Raw genomic sequence first — 12,434 nt, forward strand, 5'->3', positions numbered from 1 at the left:
TTCTCCCAATAGGGATCCCTTTTTCCAACATTGTCCCAGAAGGAAAATCTGGCAATGTCCCCCCAAATTTAAAAATACAACATAAGTTTTTCTGAAGCAGCAGAGTTATATATTGATTCTTTTTAAAAGTTATTTATTCTGCATTTACTGAGCACCTATCACATGCCAGACACTAGGCGAGGTATAGAATATAGGTACAAAAAGTCATAACCTCTTATTTTAAGAAGCTCAAGCCTAGTGGACAGACCAAGTGATTGAAAAAATGGAGGCAGCTTATGGAGTAAAAGATTATGGTCTTTGGTGTCTTGGATTTAAATTCTGGTTCCATCACTTAATTACCATATAACATCAGGAGAATTATTGACCTCTTCAAGCCTCTTTTTTCCTTATCAGTAAAATTAGTTACAATAATATCACCAACTTCATAGAGGTGTCAGGTGAATCAAATCATAATACACATGTGCAACATGTAGCTAGAGCCTGGAACAAATGATAGTGCTTCTAGTTGAGTCTGTAGAAGTTCATAGGAAGAGCAAGTAACTCATCCTGGAGAAGTCAAAGGTCTCATGACAGAGATCAGATTTGAGCTGGTTCTTAAGGATGAGCAGGAGATCAAAAAGCAGAGGGTCTAGGGGAGTGCATTCTGACAGAGGGATCGGTTTATTCAAAGCTTTGAAAACCCAAAGAAAATGGGTCATTTACAGAGCAGCAAATATTTCATGATGCCTTATATATTGCTGGGATAGTGACAGTAATGGAAACATATGAGATACCAACATTCAGAAAAGAATGAGGATTCTGGGATTTCTTTGTCCAATGGGAGTACAGGGCACCTGGGAATCCCTGCCCAATTACCACAAATCATTGTGTCCCAGGTAAGTGGGTGTCAGAACAGCCATTATCTCCTATACATGCATTAAGATGGTGCCTTTCAGATGGATGGAGAAGTTGAGGGTCCATTTACAGTTCCTTCCAAATGACTCGCAGTAATTCACAATATTTATTATTCAGAATCTGAGTGAAGCAGGGATGGTGAGTTGGCGGAAGTCAGGGGGAGTAGGAGATGGCTTGACTCCTGGGGGAAAGGTTGGGATGTTCAATGAGATAATATCCATAAAGCACTTTGATCTCCCCGAGGCACCATGCTACATCTCCTGTTTGGAGACTATGAGATCTGGTGAGATAATGCTTCTAAGTAGAGATGCCAGAATAAAGGAATGCTAGACAGAACAAAGGGGAGAAAAGACTTGCTCCTTAAGTAATTTCCCTCATCAGCACCAAGGCTAGAACCAGCCATCACAATAAGCACAAAGAAATGCCAGTTTGCCAATATGGGGACTTGGGTCCAGATATGCAGGTCTACACGGCATCATCTTTCTCCAGGAAGAAGCCCAGCCCTTCCCACACTAAGCTAAATGCCAGGCTTGCATCAAACAGACTGACAGGGCTCCTGAGTCTTCCTCTCTGCTCTGGCCCTTACACTTTCACTCTAGCCCAGCTCATGTCCCATGTCCCCACCTAATTCAGATTGCCAGTTTTGAAAGAGGGAAAGAAGACCAGCTTCCAAATTTCTGACTAGCTGCTTACTGATGCCAGAGGCCTCTTGTGGTTTCATGCCATAGAAAGAATACATACTTTGCCCCCAAGATGGGCAAAGGAGGGCTGGGCTGGGCTGTGTAAAGTAATGTTCTCCTTCTTTTCTCTCACCCTGCTCAGTGCCTCCTTTTCTCTGGATCATTCCCTCCTCCCTGCCTGGCATTACGAGCCACAGAAGACCCAGTCCCATGAAACTCCAGACAGGGGCGCCTGGGTGGCGCAGTCGGTTAAGCGTCCGACTTCAGCCAGGTCACGATCTCGCGGTCCGGGAGTTCGAGCCCCGCGTCAGGCTCTGGGCTGATGGCTCGGAGCCTGGAGCCTGTTTCTGATTCTGTGTCTCCCTCTCTCTCTGCCCCTCCCCCGTTCATGCTCTGTCTCTCTCTGTCCCAAAAAAATAAAAAAAAATAAAAAAAAAAAAGAAACTCCAGACAATCCACTCTACCCTTAAAGCCAAATTCTCATGTAATGTTTCACATGGATCCTTACAGATCCTTATCATGGCAACTGGCTGGCTCTTCATCCAACCTATTCACACATCCTGAAGAGAAATTCAAAAGGGTGTAATAGTAAAACATTCACAAAGAAAAGAGAAGTTTAATTCTCTTTGTCCCCTCACCCAAAGTTTGCCCCCTTTCACCATGACCCAATTTTATGTCCCTGATGATTCAACTTGAATAGGATCCACTATAGAATTCCGTCTCCTCACACATTTACATCAGTTAGAATGAAATTAACTGCTGTAACAACTGATGTCCAAAATTGCAGAGGCCTGACTTTTTTAAAAAACTTGTTTAAAAAAAAATCAATTAGTTAATTTATTGTTTAATTTATATACAAGTTACTTAGCATATAGTGCAACAATGATTTCAGGAGTAGATTCCTTAAGGCCCCTTACCCATTTAGCACATTCCCCCTCCCACAACCCCTCCAGCAACCCTCTGTTTGTTCTCTATATTTAAGAGTTTCTTACGTTTTGTACCCCTCCCTGTTTTTATATTAGTTTTGCTTCCCTTCCCTTATGTTCATCTGTTTTGTATCTTAAATTCCTCATAATAGTGAAGTCATATCATATTTGTCTCTCTCTGACTAATTTTGCTTAGCATAATACCCTCCAGTTCCATCTATGTAGCTGCAAATGGCAAGATTTCATTCTTTTTGATTGCTGAGTAATACTCCATTGTGTGTGTGTGTGTGTGTGTGTGTGTGTGTGTGTGTATATACCACATCTTCTTTATCCATATCTTCTTTATCCATTCTTCTTTATCCATATCTTCTTTATCCATTCATCTGTTAATGGACATTTGGGCTCTTTCCACACTCTGGCTATTGTCGATAGTGCTGCTATAAACACCTAGTAGTGCAATTGCTGGGTCGTAGGGCAGTTCTATTTTTAACTTTTTGAGGAACATCCATACTGTTTTCCAGAGTGGCTGCACTAGTTTGCATTCCCACCAACAGTGCAAAAAAGATCCTCTTTCTGCACATCTTTGCCAACATCTGCTGTTTCCTGAGTTGTTAATGTTAGCCATTCTGACAGGTGGGAGGTGGTATCTCATTGTGGTTTTGATTTGTATTTCCCTGATGGTGACTGATGTTGAGCATTTTCTCATGTGTCTGTTAGCCACCTGGATGTCTTCTTTTGAAAAGTGTCTATTCGTGTCTTTTGCCCATTTCTTCACTGGATTATTTGTTTTTTGGGTGTTGACTTTGATAAGTTCTTTATAAATTATGGATATTAACCCTTTATCTGATATGTCATTTGCAAATATCTTCTCCCATTGTGTAGGTTTCCTTTTAGTTTTGTTGATTGTTTCCTTCACTGTGCAGAAGCTTTTTATTTTAATGAGATCCCAATAGCTCATTTTTGAAAAGCTTGTTTTTTTATTCATGGTCAAGGTGTGTTTTTTTCTGCTGTTATGGGAAGCATGTCAAGGGGCAAGGAGAGAGGGTGGTATGGACCAAAAATGTCCCCAGTGTCATGGCATTAGGAGATGGGCTTTTGGGTGGTGATTAGGTCATGAGAGTAGAGCTCCCCAAAATGGAATTAGTGTCCCAAGAAAAGAGACCCAAGAGAGATGATCTCTCTCCACTATGTGAGGACACAGCAAGACGGCATCTACCTGCACCCTAGGAGGTGAGCTCTCACTAGGAACTGAATTGGCCAGCACCTTGATCTTGGAAATTCTGGCCTCCAGAAACATGAGAAATAAATTTCTGTCATTTAAGTCACCAAGGCTATGATACTTTTGTTATAGCAGCCTGAAGTGACTAAGACAGAAGCGGCTGTGTTTCATTCAGAAATCAAGGTTGTCGCCCTGAATGGCTCTGCCATCTTCATCGGGTGGCTTTCAAAGTCATCCTGGGTGTCGACCTTCACTTTGCAAAAGGGAGAAGAACGTGAAAGATTAAGCGTGAGAGACTGTTGCAGTCCAGGCCTTGAAGGGGTGTGACTCACGGCCGTTCATATCCCGCGGACTAGAATGCAGTCACACAGCCCCAGAGAATTGCAACAAAGGCAATGTGTTGTTGTAGTCTTGCCACCGCCACAGGAGCAAGATCAAAAGGTTTGATGAAGAACTGCCAGTTGCCATGATATGGATTGCAAAGGATCCATGTGGGACATGACATGAGAACCTGGCTCTAAGGGGACAGAGTTGAGGCGCTGGAAGGAGAGCAGCAGACTTGCGTATCTAACTCAAGCCAGGGAGACCACCGAAGATGTATGGAAGATGAGATGTTAGCCCTAGCTCTCGAAAGCTGCTTGCAGGGACCTTATGATCTAGGGAGGTGGACGCAGGGCTGAGGTCCTAGAGGCCCAGAGCAGTGGGGAAATGCCACACGCTGATAATTGCAGGCAGAAATGAGAAGAGCAGCCACATGGACAGTGAAACAAATGTAGGGCTCAATGAAGGAAGTGGTTGAAGAGCTCATCCTTGCATAGTCTAAGGCTCTGAGGAAAATGGCAGACATGTGGGAGCAGAGGAGGCCTGTGAGTGGGCATGGAGACCCTCTGCATATGAAGGGAAATGGCATGGAGGTTGGTAAATGACATCACTGGGGGCAGGAAAAAAGCTGTGAGATTGCCTTAAAGAAGGAGGAGATGCAGACAATGTTCTAGATGGTGAGTGGGAAGGTAAAGGCATCCCAACGCCACCAAAGGTGCTGAGGTGGAAGGTGTGAGGGGGTGAGCAGCCTTCAGTCCAGGTGAAGCCATGGAGGCCCGCACCAGGAACCCAGTGAGGACAGGCAGGGTCTTACAGAGGCCAAGCATGGAGGTCCAAGGGGAGAATCACCAGGCACTTGGGCTGGGACTGAGTTGGGGTGGGGGGGCGCTTTCAGAAAATGGGAGAATACAAGTCCCCAGGTGGACTTTGGGCTGAAGGAGGCCGTGAGCCCCAAGTGATGACCAGTGCATTCCACTGTATGTAAACTATACCTTGATTTACTTAAAACTGGAATAAAAGCTCCTGAAGGCAATTTTTAATTAATTAATTAATTTATCTTTTATTTTAAGAGAGAGAGAGAAAGTGTGAGAGTGAATGGGGGAGGGGCAGAGGGAAAGGGAGAGAGAGAATTCCAAGCAGGCTCTGTGCTAATAGCACAGAGCCTGACACGGGGCTTCAGCTCTTGAACTATGAGATCATGATCTGAGCTGTGAGATCAAGAGTCCCACGCTTAACTGACTGAGCCACCCAGGTGCCCCTACAACTTTGTAAATTATGTAAATTACATAGAAAAGTTATCAACTACTTCCCCCAAATGAAGAGGTTTGTGTTATTTACACATTTTTATAGAGGCATAAAATACGAACAGGATAAAATTACTTTAAAAATGTATGTCAACGGCTAATAGGTGAGTAATAATGAATATTTAAGCAAGACCTGAAACTCAAAGAAAGAAGTCATTCTGCTGCTCTTTTCCTCACTCACATTAGGCTTATCTGCACTGGCAAATGTTGCGACAGAGAAGCAGAATTCGAGTTTCGTCGGGGAAGGAAAAGGATGGATTCTACTTTAAAGGTTAAATTTCGATCTGGGAGCTGTAACAGCACTGTCAAATAATGATTATTGTTATTTTTACAAATCTATTTCACTTTAAAACAAGTTGGGAAATTTCTGACTTAGTTTAAATGAGACCTCAATTCTCCCAGGCCTGATCAGCCACCTGAGGCAGGGTCTCCTGCTGGAAAAGTGCTGTGCTGAGTCATTAAAATGGCAGCTCCCACTGAGAGAAATAACGGAGCCAGATTCTCCAGGCAGGGCTGCTGAGCAGGAGGGGGAGGGAGGGAGGGAAGCTAATTTTTCTAGGCAGATCTGAACGCTTCTTTTTCTTAGGCACTCTTAGTCAATATTTATCTAGCTATTCAGAGAATTATAACTAATCATTTATCTCTTTTCCCTTTTCATTATATTTCTCTGCCTCTTTGTGGTACAGTGAACTTGAGCAACAGAAGGAAGTTCTTGCCTTTTTATTGCACATCTGAAGGTATCAGACGTAAAACTTCTGGCAGAGGAATGATCGGATTGTGAAATTCAGACCGTTGGTGCAAGACCTGTGAAAAATAAGCTTTTCCCCCGTCTCCTTCTGGGTGTAGATTTATAGAGAGTTAGATGTTATGAAGTATGATTTATTTTTCTAGAATCTTTTTTTATTTTTTTGTACATTTTGGGGTGTCACTAACCCAGTCCTTCTGTGACTTTGGACATTAGAGCAGTTTCCCTGGGAGAAGAAATGTTGTTTGCCATTGCACAGTACAGTGGGACACACAGCAGGTGTCATCTGAACAGTAAAAGGTCTCAATGTGCATTTCTGTAAGAACCCTGGAGGCCAAGGCCTTCCAGCAAGCCCTTTTGGTGGGGGAGGGGGAAGTACTGACATGCCTGATCACAGTTCCCAGAGGACAAGAAGTCAGAGGATAAGAAGTCAAAGGTCAAGGTCCCCTGGAAACACTGTGAAAGGCAGTTTGTGCACAGATGTTTTCTTGGGAAGGAAGTGAAGGGAGCAGAAGGGAGAGTCGAAGTAGGATGCAGCTCCAATGGAAACCCAGGGGAGCTCTGAGGTGACTCCTCAGTGAGGTCCAAAGCTGAGATGACAGCACTGGGTCTCTGTGTCCCACACTGACCAGTGACCAGATGGCATCTTTCCCAGGGAGGAGCTACATTGGGAGAGGCAGCTCCCTTTGGCTAAGGACAATTCCCATAGACTGCAGTCTCCCAGCAATGGGGGGCATCCAAATGGCACACCACAGCATCCACTATGGGGCCACTTTTTACTGCCCAGCCTTTCTTGCACTCTAAGGGACTCTTCTCTATCACTTGCATAGGGATTTTCATTTGTATGATCCTTCCGCATCTACTGTCTAGTTTCATAAAGCATATGAGAATGCTAGATGGGAAGGGAACATGAACTAATTCAACACGCTCATTTTGTAAATGGAGAAATGGAGGCCAAGACAATAGCAATAATTCACTCAAGGTCCTATAGTTATAGCAGAGCTGGGACTGGAATCCCGGTCTCTGACTTCTCCACTCCCAAGTTCTTCCCACTATCCATGGCTGCTGCTTCCATTTTATTCTTACAGCACCCTTGAAGAATAGGCAGGAGAGGTATTGTAGATGTAGACGATACAGATACAGACACAGATATATAAAGACAAAGTGACACCAAGGCTCACAAAGCGAGAACGTCCATCTGATGACAAAGCTGGTTCTCTGTGAATCACATCACACTGAGGGCCTCTCCCAAGGGCCCCCATCTCTATTCAGTTCAGCTCAATGGTCCTTTTTTTGAGCAAATGGACATTGTGCTAGGTCCTGGTGATATAAAGATTAATTAGATACTATATCAACTTCCAATGAGTTTGCTCTACATAAGTGGGGAAAAAAGAAGAAAATTACAAATAGGTTCAATGTCACTCAGTAAACATTCTGATAGAACTAAAAAATGCTGTTAAGGTACAAAGGAGGACCCCAACTCAGCCTCAGGGCTTCCTGGAAGACACAATACCTGAGGTGTTCTTATTTATTTATTTATTTATTTATAGATCGAGAGCATGTGAAAGTTGGGGAGAGGGGCAAAGGGAGACAGAATCTTAACCAGGCTCCACGCTCAGCATGGAGCCCAACACGGGGCTCAATCAATGATCGTGAGATCATGATCGGAGCAGAAATCAAGTTGGAGGCTCAACTGACTGAGCCACCCAGGTTCCCTCCGAAGGTGGTCATGTTTGAATAAGAGACCCAACACCTCATTTTCCCCACACATCTCCACCAGATTTTCCTTGGCATTCCCTAGCTCAGGTGGTGGCTCCATCATCTACTCAGTGACTAGAGCTGGGTACCAATAAGAGGGGGCCAGGGCTTGGCTTTCTTCCTCCTTCATTCTACCTGCAACAAGCCATCTGCTGCTGAGGATTCATTACTAAGCTGTCTCACCACCCCTAACCTTCGCCTTTGACTTAGTTTATATATCATGACTTCTTAACTTGATGAGTAAAACCACCTCCTATCTGGTCTCCTTGCCCCAGTTTTGCTCTGCCCTTTCCTTTCTGTCTGTACCATCTTCATACAGGACAAATAAAGTCTCTGCCATTCCCTGTAAAAAATCCTACCGTGACCTCACACAGCTTTCTTCTAATATGAAAGCCTTGACACATGGTTTCAGATACTGCTCATCTGCCTGGAAAGTCCTTAAATGAATCCCCTTTTTACCTTGCAAACTCCTGTTCTTTCTTCAACACTCAGCTCAGACACCACCTCCTCCAGGAAGCCCTCTCTGATGTCCCCATTGCACCCTGTGTTTAACCCAACTGAGCCTTTACCACACAGATCAGTACTCACTGATATAATTTCATGTCTTTCCTGCTAAGCTATGAGGTCCTAGAGGGTTAGAGGTTGTGTGTGGGGGTGGGGTGGGGGGTTGCTTGTTTGATTTGTATTCCAAACACCTGCACATGGAAGCTGATCAGTACTTGTGGAAGCGAGGCAATTTGGGGTAGCAGGAATGGCTTGAGCAAAGGCATGACAGAATGTAACAACGGGGCGCTTAGGGTTACATGGCAAAAAGTATCATGATAATGTAAAGCAGGAGAGGGTAAACTTTTCCTGTAATGGACCAGAGCATACATATTTTAGGCTTTTGGGGCCAAGAGGTAAAGTTCAAGACACTATGTTGGTACTTGTATAACCATTTAATATGCAACTGTTCAGAAATATAAAAACTAGTCTTAGCTTTTGCTCTGATCATGAGGGCCAGGTTTGGCCCATGGGTTGTCATTTGCCAGCTCTTGCCACAAAGGATGATGAGTTCCACAGTCATGGAAAAGGCTGGAGAAGTAAGTGGTTGCCTAATTGTGGAGAGCTAAAATGGCAGGTGTAAGACCTCGGATTTGATTCTATAATCAATGGCAAGCCATCAAAGGGTTTTAGGCAGGGAAGTGAGTAGATAGGATCTGTATTTTATAAAGGCTCATTTGGCTAGAATGGAGAAGGAACTCTTCATCTGGGCAGGACAAAACTGCACCAACCCAGTCGCCACCTTCTGACTCCAACACAGAAGCATCTCAGATGGATCCCAACACCATCTCTTCTCCTGAATTAAGAATTCCTGGCAGAGAGTCCCCAGTGACTATAATCTCTTATATCTTCCTGTATGGAATAGGGGCCTTGGGTTGGGAGAACATTCCAAAGGGATCACTTTCCTCTGCCCTTCCATGGAAAATGAATCAGATCATTTATAACCAATGGAACAGGGCCCACAAAGAACATTTCCTGTGGATCTTCAGATCCAGTTCTGCCTGGATCTCCTCATGACAATAGTTGTGTATCTGACCTTGACTTCACATTAGTCCCAACTCCCACACTTAGTTCCAAAACAGGTATTAAATCACTCAGGAGCTAAGCCAAGCCAGGCTGAAAGAGGAAACAGCCTTGGCCAGGTCTGTGCTCCAGCACACTCTACAGACATCAAAACAAAGACAGGGTAAAAATCTAATGAAATCACTCTCAAACAATGAAAGCAAGATGTTGACATCCTTTTCAGGGTCTGGCCATAATTAAGACATAATTGTAATGTCCATGGATAAGACAAGCAACTGAGTCAGAAGGCTTTCCAGCAGGAGGTCTAAGTCAGATGATGACAATTACTGGATATTACAAATTTGCACAGGAGTTAAATGGGTATCTGCTTTGGAATATCTGTTTTGATTTAGCGAGGCCACCCCCAGAACGATTAACTTAACAAAGGCCTCTAGGGTGGCCACACCCACTTTTATTCCCTATATTAACTTTCTTCTCCACACTTCCCTCTAAGAAAGCAACCTTGACCCTGACTCTACTGATCAGCTGAGGTCATGGTAAGCATACTTCACCATTGTCTTTCTGGTTCTGCATTCTGTACTCAACTTCCTATAGAGGAAATGTGTTTGTGTTGGTGTGAGATCCGATCTGTTAGCTCCAGGTTACAATGAGACCAAATTAGTCACTCAAATGCTGAGTCTTCAGCAACTCTGTCCTTCCCACCTACCCCCTCACTTTATTCAGGTGAAGTGGCTTCCTTAGGGTTCTGCAAAGATCCTCTCTACACTATGTCACTAAGGAAGGATAGAGGTCAGACTTGACCAATGTTCTCTGAAGAACTTTTGGTTTTATGAGTTCTATTCAGAATTGCGCTTTAGAAACATAGCTAATATGTATTAAATAACTTGAGATTGTCCAACTTCAAAAGTTTTAAATTATCTTAAGAAAGCCATCATGAGAAATGTCTACAATTCTCCCCTAATAATCTATCTAATATGCTGATGATCAAATATTTAAGTTTTTTTTTTAATGTTTATTGATTTTTGAGAGAGAGAGAGAGAGAGAGAGCAAGAGAGCACGAGCAGGTGAGGGGCAGAGAGAGAGGGAGACACAGAATCCAAAGCAGGCTCTCGGCTCTGAGCTGTCAGCACAGAGCCCGACGTGGGGATCGAACTCACAAACCGTGAGATCGTGACCTGAGCAGAAGCCGGACGCTTAACCGACTGAGCCGCCCAGGTGTCCCTAATCAAATATTTTAGATGCACTATAACAACAAGTTGCTAGGTCTCTTAAGGATCTTATGGTTCAGACCCTCATATTTTAACATCTAATATCCAACTTTTAAACGGGTATCCTGGTGGGGAATGTGATTGAGATTTTGAATTAAACAGAATCTGTGTAGAATACTGTGACCGTAGCAGATTATCCCACTAAACCCTTGGCTACTGGTGACCTGCAAAGCAGTTATTTATTTCCTGCTGCAGCAAGACTTCTTCTGTCCATCTTTAAAGAGAAGACCTTGGGGCGCCTGGGTGGCGCAGTCGGTTAAGCGTCCGACTTCAGCCAGGTCACGATCTCGCGGTCCGTGAGTTCGAGCCCAGCGTCGGGCTCTGGGCTGATGGCTCAGAGCCTGGAGCCTGTTTCTGATTCTGTGTCTCCCTCTCTCTCTGCCCCTCGCCCGTTCATGCTCTGTCTCTCTCTGTCCCAAAAATAAATAAACGTTGAAAAAAAAATTTTTTTTAAAAAATAAAGAGAAGACCTTGCCTAACAGGTTACATTTAGTTGGGGAGTCCTTCTCAGAATTACAGGGCTCTGGGAGTTAGAGGTATTTATAGGACATTTGTAAAGGATTATTTCTGGATTGCTAAACCACTTAGTGACTTGTTTTGAGGCTATCCAGTTAAGACTAGGGTACTAAGAGGAAAAGGAAGCTCCAGGGGTAACAATAACCCAGACATCCCCCACCCCCGACCACCACTGCCCTTAAACCTTTTGATAACTGATGAAGGGAGGCCTATGACCAGGTATTAAACTTCTGCCTTTACAAGATTTTTCTCAGTCCTTATTTTATACAGAGAGGTCAGGCTTAAGTGCCTGGGCTAATGTTAATCTAGGGTAAAAATCTTAATTTTTAGTCTACAACTCTCATTATCAAAGGCCTATATATACGTGAGACCAGGTACTCAACCCACAAATCCAAACTTCCTTAAGATAAGCAATCATTCACAAATTTGGGGGATATGTGCAGTGGGTCATGGTGTGTGGTCAGTCAGAATGGGAACCTGCCTTGGTTCACATCACACATCCTCCTGCTTACACATCCACTGGCCCGTAGAAGTAAGGAGCCAACATGTGAGAAAGGCATGGGTAGTGATAAATGCTGCATCCACTATTCCAGGCTTAGCCCACCATCCAAAATCACCCAGATTATAGGAGAGAGATTGCTTTTAGTATGTGGGTTCTAGGCCAGAATTCACCAGATGAAGGAGAAATTCCGAACGTAACTTGCTGAGAGAGGGCTGTAAACTAGAGGAAGTGCGGAAATCTGATAAAATTCCAAAGTGGAGATTGTGTGTGGACCCTTTGATCCCCTAAAATGAGTTAGGTGTCAGATGGCTCAAGTTCCTGTTGATGAGTGGCTCTTGGCTTCTGCTTGGCAGACTCAACTGTGTTGGGCTATATGGGGGTAGTTCTCCTAACCAGAGCTCTAGACAATTAAATATTTCATAGAATCACCATGACTTTTTCGGGGCTCATTTCCTGCACTTTGACCACACGCAAGGGCCCGAGTCTCTCTCACCTGATGAGGGAGCAGTCCTCAGTAGCCAGCTCGGTTGTACTTTCTGTATAACCCCAAACTCCACAGCAGCACTGCTTCCCCTTTCAGATGTCTCCTGGTGCCTTAGCTTGGGGTCCTAACTTGAACGAAGGTCATAACCAAGTCTACCTCTGGTAGACTAAGGCACTGACCATGGCCCCATAGGCCGGCCAGGGCAGGATGGACCATTGTGGGAGTGCAGACATCACTTAGCTTTGCAACTC

Source organism: Lynx canadensis, chromosome D4 (assembly GCF_007474595.2).
Source record: "Lynx canadensis isolate LIC74 chromosome D4, mLynCan4.pri.v2, whole genome shotgun sequence".
Lineage (NCBI taxonomy): Eukaryota > Metazoa > Chordata > Mammalia > Carnivora > Felidae > Lynx > Lynx canadensis.